The sequence below is a fragment of the Cervus canadensis genome, chromosome 2 (assembly GCF_019320065.1).
Source record: "Cervus canadensis isolate Bull #8, Minnesota chromosome 2, ASM1932006v1, whole genome shotgun sequence".
NCBI classification, from domain to species: domain Eukaryota; kingdom Metazoa; phylum Chordata; class Mammalia; order Artiodactyla; family Cervidae; genus Cervus; species Cervus canadensis.
The window spans coordinates 84643-109204 of NC_057387.1; the positions used below are offsets into that span (position 1 = coordinate 84643).

At 38.4% G+C, this 24562-nt stretch overlaps 1 protein-coding gene across 1 annotated transcript in view; it reads right to left on the reverse strand.

The window, feature by feature from the left end:
- LOC122437378 (alpha-1,6-mannosyl-glycoprotein 4-beta-N-acetylglucosaminyltransferase-like) overlaps nt 1-24207 on the reverse strand; it is a 53429-nt gene extending 29222 nt beyond the window's left edge. The window contains exon 1 of the mRNA XM_043462259.1: nt 24097-24207. The gene's annotated coding sequence lies outside the window, so the exon portion shown is untranslated. The remainder of the gene's footprint in view (nt 1-24096) is intronic.
- Nucleotides 24208-24562: the final 355 nt, after the last annotated feature.

Consider the following 24562-nt stretch of genomic DNA (forward strand, 5'->3'; position numbering starts at 1 on the left):
AGCTTTCTCTGTCCCTTTTCATACTTTAATAAAACTCTGCTACACAAAAGCTCTTGAGTGATCAAGCCTGGTCCCTGGTCCCAAAGCTAAATCTTCTTTGGAGATCATGAATCTGACACCGTTCACCATAAGCTATCACTTCACTCTGTAAAATAGGCTCCAGTTTCATCTACCTCATTAGAACTTACCCAAATGCATTCCTCTTTATAGCTGAGTAATATTCCATTGTGTATACGTACCACAACTTCCTTATCCACTTACACTATACTGCAAAACTACAGTCATCAAGACAGTATGGTATTGACACAAAGACAGAAATATAGATCAAAGGAACAAAACAGATAGCCCAGAGATAAACCCATGCACCTATGTACAACTTATCTTTGACAAAGGAGGCAAAAGTGTACAATGAAGAAAGGACAGTCTCTTCAACAAGTGGTCCTGGGAAAACTGGTCAACCACGTGCAAAAGAATAAAATTAGAACACTTTCTAACATCATACACAAAAATAAAATAAAAATTGTTTAAAGACCTAAATGCAAGATCAGAAACTATAAAAAGGAGGACACTCTCTGACACAAATCACAGCAAGATCCTCTAACGACCCACCTCCCAGAGTAATGGAAATAAAAACAAAAATAAATAAATGGGACCTAATTAAGCTTAAAAGCTTCTGCACAATGAAGGAAACTATAAGCAATGTTACAAGACAGCCCTCAGAATAGGAGAAAATAATAGCAAAAGAAACAACTGTCAAAAAATTAATTTCCAAAATATACAAATAGCTTATGCAGCTCAATATCAGAAAAACAAACAATCTAATCAAAAAATGGGTGAAGGACCTAAACAGACATTTCTTGAAAGAAGACATACAGATGGCTAGTGAACACATGAAAAAATGCTCAACATCACTCATTATTAGAGAAATGCAAATCAAAACAACAATAAGGTATCATCTCACACTGGCCAGAATGGCCATCATCAAGAAGTCTACAAAAAATAAATGTTGGAGAGGGTGTGGAGGAAAGCACACATTCTTACACTGTTGGTGGGAGTGCAAACTATACAAACCACTATGGAGAACAGAATGTAGATCCCTTAAAAAAAAAACTAGGAATAAAACTACCTTAGGATTCAGCAAGCCCACTACTGGGCATATACCCTGAAGAAATCAGAACTAAAAAATACACATGCACCCCAATATTCATCGCAGCACTATTTACAATAGCAAGAACATGGAAACAACCTAGATGTCCATCAGCAGATGAATGGCTAAGGAAGCTGTGGTACACAGACACATGGAATATTACTCAGCTATAAAAAGCAATGCATTTGAGTCAGTTCTAATGAGGTGCATGGACCTAGAGCTTATTGTACAGAGTGAAGTAAGTCAGAAAGAGAAAGACAAATATCATATATTAATGTATATATACAGAATCTAGAAAGATGGTACTTGCAATCCTATGTGCAGAGTAGCAAAGGAGACACAGATGTAAAGAACAGGCTTTTGGACTCAGTAGGAGAAGAAGAGGGTGGGATGATTTGAGTGAATAACATTGAAACATGAATATTACCATATGTAAAACAGATAACCAGTATGAGTTTGATGTATGATGCAAGGCACTCAAAGCTGCTGCTCTATGACAACCTGGAGGGATAGGGTAGGAGGGAGATGGGAGGGTGGTTCAGGATGGATGGGACACATGTATACCTATAGGTAATTCTTGTTGATATATGGCAAAAACCATCACAATATTGTAATTACCTTATAATTAAACTAAATAAATAAATTTAAAATAATAATACTAAAAAAAACAGGAGGACATTCAAGCCAATAAACAAAGTCATAAGAGAAAATGAACACTGAGAATCAGCCTTGCGGGAATACAAAATCAAAACCATGAGAAAAAATTGCAAGAAAGGGTCCTGGGAAAATAGGCAAATAAAATAAAATGAATTTATTTAAGAACAAGATGTTTAAAAAGGATAAACTCAATTATGAAAAATAAAAATTAAAGGATTAATATAAAAAGAATAAAAACAATATGAAAAAGAAAAAAAAGAAAGAAAAAACAGAAAATTTTATATAGAGTGGTAGTAAGAGGAATGTCCTCATGGTTCCTCTATTTTCTACTCCACACAGTGTGCTTCAGTCAATCTGCATACTCACAAAGCCCTCTAATATTTCTAGGGACATCTCTGGACCTTTTGTAGGCAGTGGAGGGTCAGCTCAGTCTCAGACCTGGCCTTATGCCAGCTAATTGTGGTGGTTTAATAGCTAAGTCGTGTCTGGCCCTTGTGACCCCATGGACTTAACCTACTAGGCTCCTCTGTCCATGGTAGGCTCCTCTCTCCGTGGAATTCTCCAGGCAAGAATACTGGAGTGGGTTACCATTCTCTCCTCCAGGGAATCTTCCTAACCCAGCGGTGAAACTTGGGTCTCCTGCATTGCAGGCAGATTCTTTACAGATTGAGCCACCCAGGGAGTCCCACACCATCTTATACTTGCTCCCAAACCACATAGTTACCCCTAAAGTCTACAGTCTCAGGCTAACTGTGGGGATTTAATCCACTGCACCTGTGGCTGCAGGAGTTATTTCGCTTTCTATTCTTCCATCACACAGCCCTTGGTATTCTGCTTTGGTTTGGGCCCTGGCTCTGTTTGTAGGTTGATCTCTGGTGTCTGTTCCCTGCCCAGGCAACAGGGGGCAAGGCCAAGGCTTATCGGAGCTCACTTGCTCACTTGGATTGGGAAAAGAGAGGGGTATGGCAGCCACAATTAGGATGCACTGGGGAATGCCTACAGTGGTAGAAACCTACCAGATGGTGTGTACATTCTCCCAGAGGAATTGGCCTCAGTTTGTGGGCCCCTGGGAAAAGTCAAACTGCTTAGGCTCCCAACAGTATGTGGGCTGTAACCTGTGCCTGCTCACAGCCTGGTGGCAGCTGCCGCCTCTGGGGTCAGGATCACAGCAGCCTTACTTTTGTCCACTGCCTCAAGCTCTTTCCCTGGCTTTGTCAGTGGCTAGTGGCTTATGTTTCCCCTTCTGGGATCTTAAACTGCAGTGGCATCTAATTCTGCTGCTGGCGCTCCTACTGGTTCTGCTGGTTTTGGCCACTACTGCCAAGGCACACAGCCACAGCCTTTGAATGTGTAGAGTTACAGTGTGTGGGCAACAGTGATCTCTTGTCACTCTGGGATGCCCAGACTTTTCCCTAGACTCCCTCAGTTGTGTTGTATTAGCCCCCTCAGAGTATCCTCATAGCAGCCAACCCTGGCCTTCTCCCTGGCTTCTGACACCCAAGCCTGACCCTAGCACCCCACACTCACACTCTGCTGTGGGCTCAGGTGTGTGAGCTGCTTCTCAGCTGGGAAATGCTATTTGGCAAAGATCTCTGTGATGAATTCTCCCCATTTTGCCTTCTGAGTACCCACTATTGCATTCCCCTCTGAAGTTCTGAAGCTCCCTCCTGTCCCCACCCATGAGTGTGAGGAAACTTTTCCTCCTTCACGACTCCCTCCCTGGGGCAAAGGTCTCCATCCTGAAATCCTTTCTCTCTCTCTCTTTGCTTTTTTCCTCATCTTTTGCCTTACTTCATTCTAAGGAGATTGGCTTGCCTTTTTGGAAGTTTAGGGTCTTCTGCCAACATTGAGAATGTGTTCTGTAGGATCTGATGAATTTGATGTATTTATGGGGAGGGAAGTGATCTCCCCATCTTAGTCGTCCACTATGTTGGAAGTTTCCCCTGCTTTTGTTTTTCAGCCACTGAATAAGTAATGTTGCTATTGGGTGTACAAACATCTCTTTGAGATCCTACTTTAAATTCGTGTATATACCAGAGATGGATTTTCTGAATCACATAACAATTCTATGTTTAACAATTTTTTTCTTGAATTGTCATACTGCTTTCCACAGTGTCTGTACCATTTTTCATTTTCACCAACAATGCACAAGGGTTCCAATTATTGCACATTCTTACTAAAACTTGCTTTCATTTTTTTAATAGTAGCCATCTTAATGGATGTAAGACATTATCTCACTGTAGTTTTGATTTCCATTTCCCTAATGATTAGTGTGATGTTGAGCATCTTTTCATATGTTTACTGGCCATTTGTATATCTTTTTTTGCATAAATGTTATTCATGTCCTCTACCCATTTCTGAATCAGGTTGTTTGTTTTCTGGTTGTTGAGTTTTAGGAGTTAAGTTCTCTATATATTCAGGATATTAATACCTTATCAGATATATAATTTGAAAATATTTTTTCTTATTCTGTGGGTTTACTTTCTAATCCATTAATAGTGTTTTTTGATGTACAAAATGTTTTAATTTTCATGAAGTCCAATCTGTCATTTTTTATTTCATTTCCTGTGCCTGTAGTATCACATCCAGGAAATCATAGCAATATTCAACCATCATATTCACGAAATTGCTGCCAAATTCTATTAATATTTTGTGAGGTTTTATCCTATGTTTTATTCTGAGAGTTATACTGTTTTAGATGTCACATTTAGGTCCTTGATACATTTGAATTTTTTGTATATGGTGTAGTGAATAGACAAAGGGAAAGGGACAACTTTTTTCTTTTTCATGTGGGTATGTGGTTTTCCCAGCATCATTTGTTGAGAAGACTGTTCTTTCTCCCATTGGATTATCTTGGCACTCTTGCAAAAAGCCATTTTATACACAAACACACACACACACACACGCACACACACAGAGGTTTGTTTCTGGGTACTCGGTTCTAGTCTATGCTGTCTTTATGTAAATATTGCTCTGTATTCTTAACTGTAGTTTTGTAGTAAGCTTTAAAATTAGCAACTCTGAGTCTTGTAGTTTTGTTCTTTTTCAAGATTCTTTTGACTATTGGGGTTCTCTGATATTTCATATGAAATTTAGGTTGGATTTTTCTTTTTCTGCAAAAAGAAGAAATGTCATTGAAATTTTGATAGGAGTTGCATTGAGTCTGTAGGTCACTTTGGGCAGTATTGACATCTTAACAATGTCAGTGTCTTTTTTCAAATGTATAAACAAGGAATGGATTTCTATTATTTATGTATTCAAATTTCTTTCAGCAATGTTTTGTGATTTTTATTGTATAAGACTTTCACCTGCTTGGTTAATAATCCCTAACTATTTTATTCTTCTCAATGTTATTCTTCATTGTTCATGTGTAAAAATCCAACTGATACTTCTGTGTTGACTTTGTATCCTGCTCCTTCACTTAATCCATTTATTCATCCTAACAGATTTTTGTATATATGTAATATTTAGGATTTTCTACATATAAGACTGTATCATATGTAAATAGAGAAAATTTTACTTATTCCTTTCCAAGTTGGATGCCTTTTATTTCATTCCTTGCCTATTTGCTTTTGCTTAAACTTCTGACTACTATGTTGAACAGAAGTGGTGAAGGCAGACATCCTTGCCTTGTTCCTTATCTGGGAAGAAGAGCTCTCAGTCTTTCACCATTGAGTATGATGTTTGCTGTGAGGTTTTCATATGTGACTTTTATTTTGTTGAGGTAATTTCTTTCTCTTCATAGCTTGTTGAGTGTTTTTATCATGAAAGTATGTTGAATTTTGTTAAATGTTCTTTCTACAACAATTGAAATAATCATGTGGGTTGTTTCCATTTTCTGTTGATGTCATATATTATGTTGACCTTTTTATCTATGTTGATGATAGTTAAAATCCAAGAAAAAAAATTCCACTTGGTCATGATTCATAATCTTTTTAATATGTTGCTGAATTCTGTGTGTATATTGTTGAGGATAATTGTATCAACTGGGTTGGAGTTTTGTTTTGTTTTTTACACACGTGTGTGTGTGAGTGTGTGTGTGCTCAGTCGTCTGACTCTTTGTGACCCTATGGACTGTATCCCCTCAGGTTCCTCTGTCCATGGAATTTCCAGGCAAAAATACTAGAGTGGGTTGCCGTTTCCTCCTCCAGGGGATCTTCGTGACCCAGGGATCAAACCTGGATCTCTTGCACTGGTAGGTGGATCATTTACCGCTGAAGCACCTGGGAAGCCCATTTCACACGTGGTCGTGTATATATTTCAGTGCTGCTCTCTCAACTCGCCCCACACTTTCCTTCCCCAACCCTGTCCACAAGTCCATTCTCTATAGCTCCGTCTCTATTTCTGACCTGTAGACAGGCTCATCAATACCGTTTTTCTAGATTCTGTATATATGTGTGTGTTAATATATGATATTTGTTTTTCTCTTTCTGACTTACTTCACTCTGTATAAAACGCTATAGGTTCATCCACCTCAGTTCAACTGACGCAAATTCATTCCTTTTTATGAGTAGTATTCCACTCTATATATGTATCACAACTTCTTTCTCCATTCATCTGTCAATGGATATCTAGGTTGCTTTCATGTTCTGGGTATTATAAATAGTGTTGCAATGAACACTGGGGTAAATGAGTCCCTTTTTTTTGTATTTTTCTTTTTAAAATTTATTTATTTTAATTGGAGGACAATCACTTTACAATATTGTGATGGCTTTGCCATACATCAATATGTTTCTTTATGTGTCCTTCACATAGAATCATCAGAACCATCTTTTTAGATTCCAAACATATACATTGATATACAATATTTGTCTTTCGCTTTCTGACCTACTTTATTCTGTATAATAGGCTCTAGGTTCATCCACCTCATTAGAACCGACTCAAATGCCTTTCTTTTAATAGCTGAGTAATATTCTGTTGTGTGTGTGTACAACAACTTCCTTATCCATTCATCTGCTGATGAACATCTAGTTTGCTTCCATGTCCTAGCTATTGTAAATAATGCTGGAATGAACATTGGAGTACATGTGTCTTTTTTAACTCTGATTTTCTCAGGGTATATGCCCAGCAGTGGGATTGTTGGATCATATGGCTTCACTGGTGGTGCTTGTGGTAAAGAATCCACCAGCCAGTGCTGGAGACCTAAGAGATTTAGGTTTGATCCATGGATCAGGAAGATCCTCTGGAGCCTCCATGGCAACCCACTCCAGTACTCTTGCCTGGAGAATCTCATGGGCAGAGGATCCTGGTGGTTTACAATACATAAGGTCACAAAGAGTCAGACATGACTGAAGTGACTTAACACGCACTGTAGTTTTATTTCCAGCTTTTTAAGGAATCTCCTTTCTGCTGTCTTTAGGTTTAGTTTGTTCTAGGTTTTTCTAGTTCTTTAAGTCTTAAAGTCCGCTTGCTGATTTGAGATTTTTCTCCTTTTTAGGGTAGTATTTATAGCTATGGGCTTCCCAGGTGTCTCAGTGGTAAAGAAACCACCTGCAATGCAGGAGACATGGGTTTGATCCCTCAGTTGGGAAGATCCCATGGAGAAGAAAATACTCCACTATTTTTGCCTGGGAAATCCCATGGGCAGAGGAGTCTGGTAGGCTCCATGGGGTTGCAAAAGTGTCAGACACAACTTAGTGACTAAAATAAAAAACAACTTATAGCTATATACTTTATATACTTTCACAAGTTTTGGTATTTTGCATTGCTATTTTTATTCATTTTTAAAGCATTTTCTAATTTCCCTTGTGATTTTGTCTTTCATTGTTTAAAAATGTGCTACTTAATTTCCACTTTTGTGAAATTTCCAGTTTTCTTTTTGTACTAACATAACTTTATCCCATTTTGATCAAAGATATATTGTATGATATCTATCTTTTTTAATTGTACTGAGACTTCTTTTGTGGCCTAATATATGGTCTACCCTGCAAAATGGGTATTCTGTTGTTGTTGAGTAGAGTGCTCTATGAGTGTTTGTTGGATCTAGTTGATTTCTAAGGAAATGGCAACCCACTCCAGTATTTTTGTCTGGGAAATTCCATGGACAGAGGAGCCTGGTAGGCTATAGTCCATGGGGTCACAAAGAGTCAGACTCGACTGAATGCCTAACAACTATAAATCTTCTAGTTACTTACGTGCTGTCTGGTGGCTCTACCCATTATTTTGGGTGGGATATTGGAGTCTTCAGTTATTATTATAGAACTCTCTATTTCTCCCTTCAATTCTGTCAGGCTTTGCTTCATATGTTTTGATGATATTATTGTGTGCATAAATATTTATAATTGTATCATCTTGCTGTGTTGAATACTTATAAATATATAATGTCATTATCTATATCTCATAATCTTACTTTTTTTAATGTTTATTTTTGTTTATTTATTTATTTTTATTAGTTGGAGGCTAATTACTTCACAACATTTCAGTGGGTTTTGTCATACATTGATATGAATCAGCCATAGATTTACACGTATTCCCCATCCCGATCCCCCCCTCCCCCACCAGCCCAGGTGGGATGCATGAGATAATCTTACTTTTTATTTAAAAACTATCTTTTGAGAAATTCCAAGATGGTGGAGAAATAAGATGGCAAGGGCATCTTCCCCACAAATACATCAAAATTCATATGGAACAACTCCTACAGTACACCTTCTGAACACAGAAGACCATAGACTTCCAAAAAAGCAAGTCAATCTTCTTAGAACTAGGTAGGGCAAAAGATAAACATAAAGAAAAGAGACAAGGGATTTTAGGACAAGCACCTGCAACCCAAGGAGGGAGTCTTGAAGGAGGAAAATTTTCTGCACACTCTCATTGGTGGGGACAGGAGGGAGCTTTGGAACCTCGGAGGGGAGCCCCACAGTGGGTGCTCAAAAGACAAAACGGAGAGAATTCATCACAGAGATCATTGCCAAATAGCCATCCTCAGCCTAGAAGTGGCTAACACCCCACATTCACAGCAGAGAGTGGGGGCAGGTGCAGAGGCTCAGACTCAGGTGTCAGATCCAGAGAGTGGCCTGAGCTTTTCTGCCATGAGACTACACTGAGGGGGCTAGCATGATACAGCAGAGGGAGTTGAGAGAAAGACTGGGCATCCCAGAGATGCAAGATTGTGTTGCAGGCAGACACTTTACCGTCTGAGCTACCAGGAAAACCCCATCATTGACCCTAGTTCACTCTAACTCCACACATTTGCAGAAAATGGCTGTGTCCTGGTATGGTGGCAGCCAAAACAGGCAAAACTGGTAGGAGCATCAGCAGTAGAATTAGATGTGACTGCAGTTTATGATCCAAGAGGGGAAACCTAAGCCACTAGCCACTGACAAAGCCAGGAAAGGTGCCTGAGGCAGTGGACTAAATGAGGCCGCTGCAGTCCCAACCCCAGAGGTGGCAGCTGCCACCAGGCTGTGAGCAAGTGCAGGTTATTGCTCACACTTTTCTGGGAGCCTAAACAGCTTTACTCTTTCTAGGGATCCATGTTGTTGCTCTTCAGGCACTAAGTTGTGTCTGACTCTGTGACCCCATGGACTGCAGTGAGCCAGGCTTCCCTGTCCTTCACTATCTCCTGGAGTTTGCTCAAACTCATGTCCACTGAATAAGTGATGCCATCCAACCATCAGAGCCTCTGTCATCCCCTTCTCCTCTGGCCCTCAGTCTTTCCCAGCATCAGGGTCTTTTCCAGTGAGTCAGCTCTTCACATCAGGTGGCCAAAGTATTGGAGTTTCGGCTTTAGTATCAGTCCTTCCAATAAATATTTAGGGTTGATTTCCTTTAGAGTTTATTGATTTGATCTCCTTGCTGTCCAGGAGACTCTCAAGAGTCTTTTCCAACACCACAATTTGAAAGCATCAATTTTTTTGGCACTCAGCCTTCTTTATGGTCCAAGTCTCACATCTGTACATGACTACTGGAAAAACCACAGCTTTGACCTTTGTCAGGAAAGTGCTGTCTCTTTTTTTTAATATGCTGTCTATGTTTGTCACTTCTTTTCTTCCAAGATGTAAGCATCTTAATTTGCTGGCTGCAGTCACTGTCCACAGTGATTTTGGAGCCCAAGAAAATAAAATGTGTCACTATTTCCACTTTTCTCCCATCTATTTGCCGTGCCATTATAATGGTTTCATCTGCATATATGAGGCTGTTCATGTTTCTCCTGGCAATCTTGATTCCAGCTTGTGAGTCTTCTAGCCCATCAATTCTCATGATGTGCTCTGCATATAAGTCAAATAAGCAGACTGACAGTATACAGCCTTTCCCAATTTTCAACCAGCCCCTTGTTCCATTTCCAGTTCTAACTGTTGTTTCTTGTCCTGCATACAGTTTTCTCAGGAGGCAGGTAAGGTGGTATGGTATTCCCATCACTTTAAAAATTTTCCACAGTTTGTCGTGATCCACACAGTCAAATGCTTTAGCATAGTGAATACTGAAGTAGATGTGTTTTTGGAATTCTCTTAGTTTTCTATGATCCAACTGATGTTGGTAATTTGATCTCTGGCTCCTCTGTCTTTTCTAAACCCAGCTTGTGCACCTGGAAGTTATCAGTTCCCACACCGTTGAAGCCTAGCTTGAAGAATTTTGAGCATTACCTTGTTCACATGTGAAATGAGCACAGTTGTACTATAGTTTGAGCATTCTTTGGCATTGCCTTTCTTTGGGATTGGAAAGAAAACTGACCTTTTCCAGTGCTGAGTATTCCAAATTGGCTGGCATATTGAGTGTAGCACTTTATTTATTTATTTATTTATTTTTAGTGGTTAGAATTTATTTATTTATTTTTTTCCCAATTATTTTTATTAGTTGGAGGATAATTACTTTACAACATTGTAGAGGTATTTCCATATATTGACATGAGTCAGCCATGGATTTACAAGTGTTTCCCATCCTGAATCCCCCTCCCAACTCCCTCCCCATCCCATCCCTCTGTGTCATCCCAGTGGACCAGCCCCGAGCACTTGTCTCATGCATCCAACCTGGACTGGCGATCTGTTTCACAATTGAAAATATACATGTTTCAATGCTGTTCTCTCAGATCATCACACCCTCGCCTTCTCCCATAGAGACCAAAAGTCTGTTCTATACATCTGTAACTCTTTTTCTGTCTTGCATATAGGGTTATCGTTACCATTTTTCTAAATTCCATATACATGTGTTAGTATACCGTATTGGTGTTTATCTTTCTGGCTTACTTCATGCTGTATAATGGGCCCCAGTTTTATCCATCTCACTAGAACTGATTCAAATGTATTCTTTTAATGGCTGAGTAATATTCCATTGTGTATATGTACCACAGCGTTCTTATCCATTCGTCTGCTGATGGGCATTTAGGTTGCTTCCATGTCCTGGCTATTATAAACAGTGCTGTGATGAATATTGGAGTACACGTGTCTCTTTCAGATCTGGTTTCCTCAGTGTGTATGCCAAGGAGTGGGATTGCTGCATCATATGGTAGTTCTATTTCCAGTTTTTTAAAGAATCTCCACACTGTTCTCCATAGTGGCTGTACTAGTTTGCATTCCCACCGACAGTGTAAGAGGGTTCCCTTTTCTCCACACCCTCCCCAGCATTTATTGCTTGTAGACTTTTGGATAGCAGCCATTCTGACTGGTGTGTAATGGTACCTCATTGAGGTTTTGATTTGCATTTCTCTAATAATGAGTGATGTTGAGCATCTTTTCATGTGTTTGTCAGCTATCTGTATGTCTTCTTTGGAGAAATGCCTGTTTAGATCTTTGGCCCATTTTTTGATGGGGTCATTTATTTTTCTGGAATTGAGCTGCAGGAGTTGCTTGTATATTTGTGAGATTAATCCTTTGTCTGTTTCTTAATTTGCTATTATTTTCTCCCATTCTGAGGGCTGTCTTTTCACCTTGCTTATAGTCTCCTTTGTTGTGCTAAAGCTTTTAAGTTTCATTAGGTCCCATTGGTTTATTTTTGCTTTTATTTCCAATATTCTGGGAGGTGGGTCATAGAGGATCTTGCTGTGATTTATGTCGGAGAGTGTTTTGCCTATGTTTTCCTCTAGGAGTTTTATAGTTTCTGGTCTTACATTTAGATCTTTAATCCATTTTGAGTTTATTTCTGTGTATGGTGTTAGAAAGTGTTCTAGTTTCATTCTTTTGCAAGTGGTTGACCAGTTTTCCCAGCACCACTTGTTAAAGAGGTTGTCTTTTTCCATTGGATATTCTTGCCTCCTTTGTCGAAGATAAGGTGTCCATAGGTTTGTGGATCTATCTCTGGGCTTTCTATTCTGTTCCATTGATCTATATTTCTGTCTTTGTGCCAGTACCATACCGTCTTGATGACTGTGGCGTTGTAGTAGAGTCTGAAGTCAGGCAGGTTGATTCCTCCAGTTCCATTCTTCTGTCTCAAGATTGCTTTGGCTATTCGAGGTTTTTTGTATTTCCATACAAATTGTGAAATTATTTGTTCTAGTTCTGTGAAGAATACCGTTGGTAGTTTGCTAGGGATTGCATTGGATCTATAGATTGCTTTGGGTAGTATAGTCATTTTCACAATATTGATTCTTCCATTCCATGAACACGGTATATTTCTCCATCTGTTTGTGTCCTCTGTGATTTCTTTCATCAGTGTTTTATAGTTTTCTATGTATAGGTCTTTTGTTTCTTTAGGTAGATACTCCTAAGTATTCTATTCTTTTTGTTGCAATGGTGAATGATATTGTTTCCTTAACTTGTCTTTCTGTTTTCTCATTGTTAGTGTATAGGAATGCAAGGGATTTCTGTGTGTTAATTTTATATCCTGCAACTTTACTATATTCATTGATTAGCTCTAGTAATTTTCTGGTAGAGTCTTCAGGGTTTTCTATGTAGAGGATCATGTCATCTGCAAACAGTGAGAGTTTTACTTCTTCTTTTCCTATCTGGATTCCTTTTATTTCTTTTTCTGCTCTGATTGCTGTGGCCAAAACTTCCAACACTATGTTGAATTGTAGTGGTGAGAGTGGGCACCCTTGTCTTGTTCCTCATTTTAGGGGAAATGCTTTCAATTTTTCACCATTGAGGGTAATGTTTGCTGTGGGTTTGTCATATATAGCTTTTATTATGTTGAGGTGTGTCTCTTCTATTCGTGCTTTCTGGAGAGTTTTTATCATAAATGGATGTTGAATTTCGTCAAAGGCTTTTTCTGCATCTATTGAGATAATCATATGGCTTTTATCTTTCAATTTGTTAATGTGGTGTGTTACATTGATTGATTTGTGGATATTAAAGAATCCTTGCATTCCGGGGATAAAGCCCACTTGGTCATGATGTATGATCTTTAGTATGTTGTTGGATTCTGTTTGCTAGAATTTTGTTAAGGATTTTTGCATCTATGTTCATCAGTGATATTGGCCTTGTAGTTTTCTTTTTTTTGTGGCATCTTTGTCTGGTTTTGGAATTAGGGTGATGGTGGCCTCATAGAATGAGTTTGGAAGTTTACCTTCATCTGCAATTTTCTGGAAGAGTTTGAGTAAGATAGGTGTTAGCTCTTCTCTAAATGAAACTAGAACACCTTCTGACACCATACACAGAAATAAACTCAAAATGGATTAAAGATCTAAATGTAAGACCAGAAACTATAAAACTCCTAGAGGAGAACATAGGCAAAACACTCTCCGACATAAATCACAGCAAGATCCTCTATGACCCACCTCCCAGAATATTGGAAATAAAAGCAAAAATAAACCAATGGGACCTAATGAAACTTAAAAGCTTTTGCACAACAAAGGAGACTATAAGCAAGGTGAAAAGACAGCCCTCAGAATGGGAGAAAATAATAGCAAATTAAGAAACAGACAAAGGATTAATCTCACAAATATACAAGCAACTCCTGCAGCTCAATTCCAGAAAAATAAATGACCCAGTGAAAAAATGGGCCAAAGGACTAAACAGACATTTCTTCAAAGAAGACATACAGATGGCTAACACACACATGAAAAATGCTCAACATCACTCATTATTAGAGAAATGCAAATCAAAACCTCATTAAGGTACCATTACACACCAGTCAGAATGACTGCTATCCAAAAACCTACAAGCAATAAATGCTGGAGAGGCTGTGGAGAAAAGGGAACCCTCTTACACCATTGGTGGGAATGCAAACTAATACAGCCACCATGGAGACCAGTGTGGAGATTCCTTAAAACCTGGAAATAGAACTGCCATATGACCCAGCAATCCCTCTCCTGGGCATTCACACCGAGGTAACCAGAACTGAGAGACACGTGCACCTCAATGTTCATTCCAGCACTGTTTATAATAGCCAGGACATGGAAGCAACCTAGATGCCCATCAGCATAGAATGGATAAGGAAACTCTGGTACATATACTCTATGGAATATTACTCAGCCATAAAAAGTATTCATTTGAATCAGTTCTAATGAGATGGATGAAACTGGAGCCCATTATACAGAGTGAAGTAAGCCAGAAAGATAAAGACCAATACAGTATTCTAACACATATATATGGCATTTTAAAAGATAGTAACGATAACCTTATATGCAAATCAGAAAAAGCGACACAGCTGTACAGAACAGACTTTTAGATTCTGTGGTAGACGGTGAGGGTGGGATATTCAGAGAGAATAGCATTTTAACAAATATACTATCAAGGGTGAAACAGATCACCAGCCCAGGTTGGATGCTTGAGACGGGTGCTCAGGGCTGAACTGGGAAGACCCAGAGGATGGGATGTAGAGGGAGGCAGGAGGGGGAATCAGGATGGAGTACACATGTAAACCCATGGCTGACTCATGTCAATGTATGGCAAAAACCACTACAATATTGTAAAGCAATTAGCCTTCAACTAATAAAAATAAATGGAAAAAAAATTACCTTGAATGTAAATGGACTAAATGCTCCAACGAAACGACATAGATTGCCTGAATGGGTACAAGAACAAAAGTCCTATCTATATTGTCTACAAGAGACCCACCTCAGGCCTAGAGACACATACAAACTAAAACTGAAGGGCTGGGAAAAAATATTCCAAGCAAACAGAAATCAAAAGAAAATGGGAGTAACAACATTCACAGCAGATAAAATAGATATTAAAATAGAAACCATTACAGGAAAAATCCACTACAATATTGTAAAGTAATTTGCTTCCAACTAATAAAAATTAAAAAAAAAAATTACAGGAGACAAGGAATGACAGTACATAATGATCAAGGATTCAATCCAAGAAGAAGATGTAACAATTATAAACGTACATGTACTCAAAATTGGAGAACTTCAATACATAAGGCAAATGCTAACAACTACTAAAGGGGAAATTGACCATAACACAATAATAGTGGGAGACTTTAATACCCCTCTTACACCAATGGACAGAACATTTAGGCAGAAAATTAATAAGAAAATGCAAGCTTTAAATGATACATTGGACCAGTTGGACCTAATTGATATCTATAGGCCATTTCGTACATAACAGTAGATTTCACTTTTTTCTCAAGTGCACATGGAACACTCTCTAGGAGAATCACATCTTGGGTAACAAATCAAGCCTTGAAAATTAAAAAAAAAAAAAAGAAATCATTCATTTCAAGGATCTTTTCTGATCACAACGCTATAAAATCAGATATCAACTACAGAAAAAAAATCTATAAAAAACACAAACACATGGAGGCTAAATAACGTCTTCTGAATAACCAACAGATCACTGAAGAAATCAAAAAGGAAGAAGTAAATGACAATGAAAACATGAGAACTCAAAACATATGGCATGCAGTAAAAGCAGTGCTGAGAGAAGTTTGTAACAATACAAACCTACCACAAGAAACAACAAAAACATCGAATAAATGACTTAACCTTACACCAAAAGCAACTAGAAATAAAGAACCAAAAAACCCACAGTTAGCAGAAGGAAAGAAATCACAAGGATCAAAGAAGAAATAAATGAAAAAGCAATGGACAATATCAAAGATCAATAAAAATAAAAGCTGGTTCCTGAGATGATATACAAAACTGACATATCATTAGCCAGACTCATTGAGACATATAAGGAGGGGACTCAAATCAATAAAATTAAAAATGAAAAAGGAGAACTTACAACAGGCAATGCAGAAGTACAAAGGATCATGAGACTACGATAAGCAACTATATGCCAACAAAATGGACAACCTTGAAGAAATAGATAAATTCTTAGAAAAATATAACCTTCAAAAACTGGATCAGAAAGAAATAGAAAATATGAACATAAGCACAGAATCACAAGCACAGAAATCAAAACTGTAATAAAAATTTTTCCAACAAACAAAAGAGCCAAATGGCTTCAAGTATGAATTCTACCAAATTCTTTCTATGAGGCCACCTTCACCCTGATACCAAAAGCAGACAAAAATGTTCCCCCAAATTCGAGGCTACTATCACTGATGAACATAAATGCAAAAATCCTCAAGAAAATATTAGCAAACAGAATCCAACAACACATTAAAAGAACAATACATCATGATCTAGGTGTCTTTATCCCGGGGCTGCTAGGGTTTTTCAACATATGCAAATCAATCAATGTGATAAGTCATATTAACAAATTGAAAGATAAAAACCACATGATCATCTCAATAGATGCAGAGAAATCTTTTGACAAAATTCAACACCTATTTATGATAAAAAAAAAAAAAAAACTTTCCAGAAAGTAGGCATAGGACAGATCCTCAACCTAATAAAGTCCATTTATAACAAATACACAGAAACATTAGTCTCAAATATGAAAGTATTTCCTCTAAGATCAGGAATAAGAAAAGGTTGCTCACTCTCACCACTATTTTTCAAGATAATTTTGAAAGTCCTAGGGAGGGAAAAGAAATAAGAGAGATCCAGATTGGAAAAGAAGAAAACTCTCATTAATTGCAGATGACGTGATAGAAAGCCCTAAAGATGCCACCAGAAAATTAATAGAGCTGATCAATGTATATAGTAAATTCACAGGATATAAAATTAATATGCAGAAATTCCTAACATCCCTATAAGCTAACAATGAAAAATCAGAAAAAGAAATTAAGGAAACAATCCCATTTGCCACTGAAACAAAAAAATTATAAAATACCTAGGAACAAACATGTGTAAAGAGACAAAAGACTGCAGAAAACTAGAAGACACTGATGAAAGAAATCAAAGATGACACAAACAGATGGAGAGATATATCATGGTTCTTGGATTGGAAGAATCAATATTGTGAAAAAGACTATACTACTCAAAGCAATGTACAGATTCAATGCAGTCCCTATTAAACTACTAGTGGTGTTATTTTGTTTGTTTGTTTTGCAGAACTAGAGCAAAATATTTCACAATTTGTATGGAAATACAAACGACCCCAAATAGCCAGAGCAAATCTTGAGAAAGAAAAACAGAACTGGAGGAACCAACCTTCCTGAGGTCAGACAGTACTACAAAGCTGCAGTCATCAAGAAAGAATGGTACTGGCACATAAACAAAAATTTAGACCTGTGGAACAAGATAGAAAGCCTAGAGGTAAACCCATGCACCTATGAGCACCTTATCTTTGACAAAGAAGGCAAAAATGGAGAAAAGACAGATTCTTCAATAAGTGGTGCTGGGAATACTGGACAGGCACATGTAAAAGAACAAAACTAGAACACTTCTTACGACTATACACAAATATAAAGTCAAAATGGATTAAAGGCTTAAATGTAAGGCCAGAAACTAAACAACTCCTGGAGAAAAAAAACGTTCTCTTTGCAAAACTCTCTATTAGCCTTTGTCCTGCTTCATTCTGTACTCCAAGGCCAAACTTGCCTGTTACTCCAGGAATTTGTTGACTTCCTACTTTTGAATTCCAGTCCCCTATAATGAAAAGGACATCTTTTTTGAGTGTTAGTTCTAGAAGGTCTTGTAGGTCTTCATAGAACTGTTCAACTTCAGCTTCTTCAGCATTACTCGTCGGGGCATAGACTTGGATTACCATGATATTGACTGGCTTGCCTTGGAAATGAAGAGAGATCATTCTGTCATTTTTGAGATTGCATCCAATTCATTGTAGGGGGCTGGAATGCAAAAGTAGGAAATCAAGAAACACCTGGAGTAACAGGCAAATTTGGCTTTGGAGTACAGAAAGAAGCAGGGCAAAGGCTAATAGAGTTTTGCCAAGAGAACGCACTGGTCATAGCAAACACCCTCTTCCAACAACACAAGAGAAGACTCTACACATGGACATCACCAGATGGTCAGCACCAATATCAGATTGGTTATATTCTTTGCAAGATGGAGAAGCTCTATACAGTCAGCAAAAACAAGACTAGGAGCTGACTGTGGCTCAGATCATGAACTCCTTGTTGTCAAATTCAGACTGAAATTGAAGAAAGTAGGGAAAACCACTAGACCATTCACATATGACCTAAATCAAACCCTTAACAATTATACAGTGGAAGTGAGAAATAGATTTAAGGGACTAGATCTCATAAAGTGCCTGAAGAACTATGGATAGAGGCTCATGACATTGTGCAGGAGACAGGGAGCAAGACCATCCCCAAGAAATAGAAATGCAAAAAAGGAAAATGGCTGTCTGAGGAGGCCTTACAAATAGCTTTTGAAAAGAAGAGAAGTGAAAGGCAAAGGAGAAAAGGAAAGATATACCCATTTGAATGCAAAGTTCCAAAGAATAGCAAGGAGAGATTAAAAAAAAAAAAAACCTTCCTCAGCAATCAGTGCAAAGAAATAGAGGAAAACAATATAGTGGAAAAGAGTAGAGATCTCTTCAAGCAAATTAGAGATACCAAGGGAACATTTCATGCAATGGAGGGCACAGTAAAGGACAAAAATGGTATGGACTTAAAAGAAACAGAAGACATTAAGAAGAGGTGGCAAGAGTACACAGAAGAACTATACAAAAAAGATCTTCATGACCAAGATAATCATGATGGTGTGATCACTCATCTAGAGCCAGACATCCTGGAACGTGAAGTCAAATGGGCCTGAGGAAGCATCACTATGAACAAAGCTAGTGGAGGTGATGGAATTCCAGTTAAGCTATTTCAAATCCTAAAGATGATGCTGTGTAAGTGCTGCACTCAATATGCCAGAAAACTTGGAAAACTCAGCAGTGGCCACAGGACTGGAAAAGGCCAGTTTTCATTACAATCCCTAAGAAAGGCAATGCCAAAGAATGCTCAAACTACCACACAATTGCACTCATCTCACATGCTAGTAAAGTAATGCTCAAAATTCTCCAAGCCAGGCTTCAGCAATACATGAACCATGAACTTTCAGATGTTCAAGCTGGATTTATAAAAGGCAAAGGAACCAGAGATCAAATTGCCAACTTCCACTGCATCATCGAAAAAGCAAGGGAGCTCCAGAAAAACATCTATTTCTGCTTTATTGACTATGCCAAAGCCTTTGACTGTGTGGATCACAACAAACTGTGGAAAATTCTGAAAGAGATGGGAATACCAGAGCACCTGACCTGCCTCTTGAGAAACCTGTATGCAGGTCAGGAAGCAACAGTTAGAACTGGACATGGAACAACAGACTGGTTCCAAATAGGAAAAGGAGTACGCCAAGGCTGTTTATTACCACCCTGCTTATTTAACTTATATGCAGAGTACACCATGAGAAACACTGGGCTGGATGAAGCACAAGCTGGAATCAAGATTGCTGGGAGATATATCAATAACCTCAGATATGCAGATGACACCACCCTTATGGCAGAAAGTGAAGAGGAACTAAAGAGTCTCTTGATGAAAGTGAAAGAGGAGAGTGAAAAAGTCGGCTTAAAGCTCAACATTCAGAAAACTAAGATCATGGCATCCACTCCCATCACTTCATGGCCAATAGATGGAGAAACAGTGGAAAGAGTGAAAGACATTATTGTTTTGGACTCCACATCACTGCAGATGGTGATTGCAGCCATTAAAATTAAGAGATGCTTACTCCTTGGAAGGAAAGTTATAACCAACCTAGACAGCATATTAAAAAGCAGAGATGTTACTTTGCCAACAAAAGTCTGTCTAGTAAAGGCTATGGTTTTTCCAGTAGTCATGTATGGATGTGGGAGTTGGACTATAAAGAAAGTTGAGCACTGAAGAATTGATGCTTTTGGACTGTGGTGTTGGAGAAGACTCTTGAGAGTCCCTTGGACTGCAAGGAGATCCATCCAGTCCATCCTAAAGGAAATCAGTCTTGAATATTCATTTGAAGGACTGATGTTAAAACTGAAACTCCAACACTTTGCCACCTGATGCAAAGAACTGACTCATTGGAAAAGACCTTGATGCTGAGAAAGATTGAAGGAGGGAGGAGAAGGGGACAACAGAGGATGAGATGGTTGGATGACATCACTCACTCAATGGACATGAGTTTGAGTAAACTCTGGGAGTTGATGATGGACAGGGAGGCCTGGCGTGCTGCAGTCCATGGGGTCGCAAAGAGTTGGACACGACTGAGCGACTGAACTGAACTGAGAGGAAAAATCATGGGAAGCACATCTCTTAACCTAAACCACAGCAAGATCCTCTGTGACCCACGTCCTAGAATAATGGCAATAGAAACAAAAATAAACAAGTAGGTAATTAAACTTAAAAGCTTTTGCACAGTAAAGGAAATTATAAACAAAGTGAAAAGACAATCCTCAAAGTGGAAGAAAATAATAGCAATGCAAACAACTGGCAAAGAATTAAATCTCCAAAATATATAAGCATCTCAATACCAGAAAAACAAACAACCCAATCAAAAAGTGGGCAGAAAACCTAAAGGGACATTTCTCCAAAGAAGACATACAGTTGGCTAATAAACACATGAAACAATGCTTGACTTCACTCATTATTAGAGAAATGCAAATCTAAAGTACAATTAGGTGTCACCTCATACCCATCATGAAAAAATTGGCCATCATGAAAGAAATCTACAAATAAATGCTGAAGAGTGTGTGTAGAAAGGGAATCCTCTTGCACAGTTGATGGGAATGTAAACTGGTACAGCCACTATGGAGAGCAGTATGGAGATTACTTTAAAAACTAGGAATAAAACTACCAAATAACCCAACAATCCCAATACCAAACATGTACCTTGAGAAATCTATAATTGAAAAAGACACATGTACTAGAATGTTCATTGCAGCACAATTTACAATAGCTGGGACATGGAAGCAACCTAGATGTCCATTGACTGATGAATGGATAAAGAAGTTATGGAACATATATACAACACATTTGAGTCAGTTCTAACGAGGCCGATGAACCTAGAGCCTATTATAAAGGCTGAAGTAAGAAAGAGAAAAACAAATGTCATGCATTTGCACATATATATGAAATGTAGATGGATAGGACTGATGAACATGTTTGTAGAGCGCAGCAGTGGAGACACAGAAGTGAGAACATATTTGTGGACACAGTGGGAGAATGAGAGAGAGGATGAATTAAAAGAGTAACACTGAAAAACATTGAAACATATGTATAGATAGTCAAAGTGAATTTGCTGTGTGATGCAGGGAACTCAGACCTGGTGCTCTGTGACAACTTAGAGCCAGGGAATGAGGTGAAGGGGAGGTTCAAGAGAGAGGAGACATATGTATACCTATGGCTGATTCATGTTGATGTATAGCAGAAACTAACACAATATTGTAAAGCAATTATCCTCTAATTAAAAATTTTTAAAAAGAAAAAGTCTATTTTGTCTGATATTACTGTGAAAGTGTATGATATTAGTGTGCAAGTCGCTCAGTCGTGTCTGACTCTTCGCAACCCCATGGGCTACAAAATCTCTAGGCCAGAATTCTGGAATATTCTAGGCCAGAATACTGGAGTGGATAGCCTTTCCCTTCCCCAGGGGATTTTCCCAACCCAGAGATGGCACCCAGGTCTCCCACTTTGCAGGCGGATTCTTTACTAACTGAGCCACTAGGGAAGCCCAATATTAATATATTAGATATTAGTATACTGTTAAGTCACTTCAGTCGTGTCCGACTCTGTGCGGCCCCATCCCTGGGATTCTCCAGGCAATAACACTGGAGTGCATTGCCATTTCCTTCTCCAACGCATAAAAGTGAAAAGTGAAAGTGAAGTCGCTCAGTCATGTCCAACTCTTCGCGACCCCATGGACTGCAGCCTACCAGGCTCCTCTGTCCATGGGATTTTCCAGGCAAGAGTACTGGAGTGGGGTGCCATTGCCTTCTCCATATAGCTACCCTTATTCTCTTTTGTTGTCTGTTTGAATGGAATATCTTTTTCCATCCTTTTACTTACAACCTCTTTTTATCTTTCTATCTAAAATGAGTCTCCAACTATGAGACAGCACATAGTTGGAGCATATTTATTATCCATCCTACCAGTATCTGTCTTTTGATCAGAGGGTCCAATCTATTTACATCTAAAGTAATTACTCAATAACCCTATATGCAAAACAGAAAAAGAGACACAGATGTACAGAACAGACTTTGGGACTCTGTGGGAGAAGGCAAGGGTGGGATGTTCTGAGAGAACAGCATTGAAACAAGTATACTATCAAGGGTGAAACAGATCACCAGTCCAGGTTGGATGCATGAGACAACTGATCAGGGCTGGTGCACTGGGAAGACCCAGAGGGATGGGATGGGGAGGGAGGTGGGAGGGGGGTTCAGGATAGGGAACACGTGTAAATCCATGGCTGATTCATGTCAATGTATGGCAAAAACCACTGCAATATTGTAAAGTAATTAGCCTCCAACTAATAAAAATAAATGGGAAAAAAATAATAAAATAAAATATTTAGTAAACCATGTTGTAAACAAAAAATAAATAAAGTAGTTACTCATAAGGAGATACTGCTGCCTTTCTTATTATGTGTTTTCTAAATGCCTTATAGCTTTTTTGTTCCTCATTTCCTGTACTATGTCCACTTTTTCATTTAGTTGATTTTTTAAATAGTGACACATTTCAGTTATCTTATCATTTCCTCTTGTGTCTAGCTATTTTCTTTGTAGCTACCATTTAACATTTAAAAGTTAAAACATTTAAGTTGAATTTGTACAGGCTGAACTGTAATAACATACAAAACTCTGCTTCTTTACAACTCCATTCCTACCCCCTTTCTGTTGCTGATATCATAAAATTACACCTAATATATTGTGTACCTGAAAACATACATTAATAATGCCTTTAAGTGCATTAATCTCTTAAATTGTGTAGAATATGTTTGCAGTCACAAACCAAAATTTAAAGTAATGTTAGCCTTTTACACTAACAGTTTTTCTTTAAATATGTCTGTTAAACCATGTTTTTAAAAAACTGCAGTTACAAATCATTGTTAAAATGATATTAGCTTTTATAATTGTCCATATATTTACCTTTACTGAAAATCCTTCTTTCTCCACACATCTGAGTTACTGTCTAGTATCCTTTCATTGTACTTTAGAGGACTCCCTTGAGCATTGTTTGCAGGGAAGGTCTAGAGGCAAAAACTCCTTCAGCTTTTACCTTGTAGTGTTTTAATTTCTCCCTCATTTCTGAAGGACAGTTTTGTTGGATAATGGATTATTGGATGACAGGGTTTTTTTCTTTTAGTACTTTGAATATATTAGCACATTGTCTTGCTACCTCCAAAACTTTTGATGAGAGATCTGTTGCTAATCTTATTGAGGATCACTTGTGTGTAATAATTCACTCCCCTCTTGCTGCTTTCAAGATTCTCTTTCTTTCTGACTTTTGAAAGTTTGATTATAATATGTCTCAGTGTGGGTCTTTTTGAGTTCATCTTACTTGGAGTTTGTTGAGCATTTTGGATGTTTAAATTCATCAAATCTGGGAAGACTTAAGCCATTATTCTTCAGATATTCTTTCTGCCTCTTTCTCTCCTTCTCTTCCTTCTGGAGCTCCCATAATGTTTATGTTGATCTGCTCTCTGCTTAAGCTGGGAGATACATTTTCTTCTGCTCTCAGACATGACAATTTTAACTCTCATTCCTTTGGATTTAGATTCCCCTTGTTCTTGGGCCTTCATGTTTTGCTAGAACCACATCGCCAGCTTTCCTGGCCTTCTAGTTGTAGACAGGAAATTGTGAGTCTTAGCCTCTAAGCCTCTGAGGAATCACAGGACATGAGCCAATCCCTCTTAATAAATCTTTTACATTCTCTATCTTTCTATATTTATCCTATTAGTTTTGCTTTTCTGGAGAACCCTGACTAACATAGGCACTTATTAATGATCTGAGATAAGCTATGAATGGGATCAAGTCAGAGATCTAAGAGATAATCACCCCTTCTAAGACTTCCATTCTGAGGCTTCCATTCCCTGAAGGCTTCAGGGGAGACACTATGAAATTTACATACACAAATTTGTTTCAGCCACAACACATGAACATCCTCACCTTGACTGCAGCTGTAGTTCCATCTCAGACTTTTTTCTGGGTGCACAGGCACTCAGTCCCATACCTCTTAAGAGTTCAGGACTTTCCCTAAAGTCAAGAAGAAGAAACTATAATGTTTAGGGGGTTGTGATGGGCAAGGTTACGCAAGCTATGAGGTAAGACAAAGTTGGCCAGGCTCTCAGGTGACACCCCCCTGACAACCATTGTTCTACCTGAATGAGCCCTGTTTACCATTCCAGCCTCATGCTAAGCACCAGCTCCTTGGTGAGGGTCCCCAGGGAAACTATGAGAAAATTCTGATATCAGCTTCTTGAGATTTTGACCTAGATTCAGAACTGTGGGCTCTATGTGGGCCACCATTTTCTCCAAATAAAAGTAGTTTTATTGGCATTTTCCCCAGTTAAGTATGATACATGTTCAATGTAAAACATTATGATTAGCAATAAAAAAAAAGAGTAAAGATTAC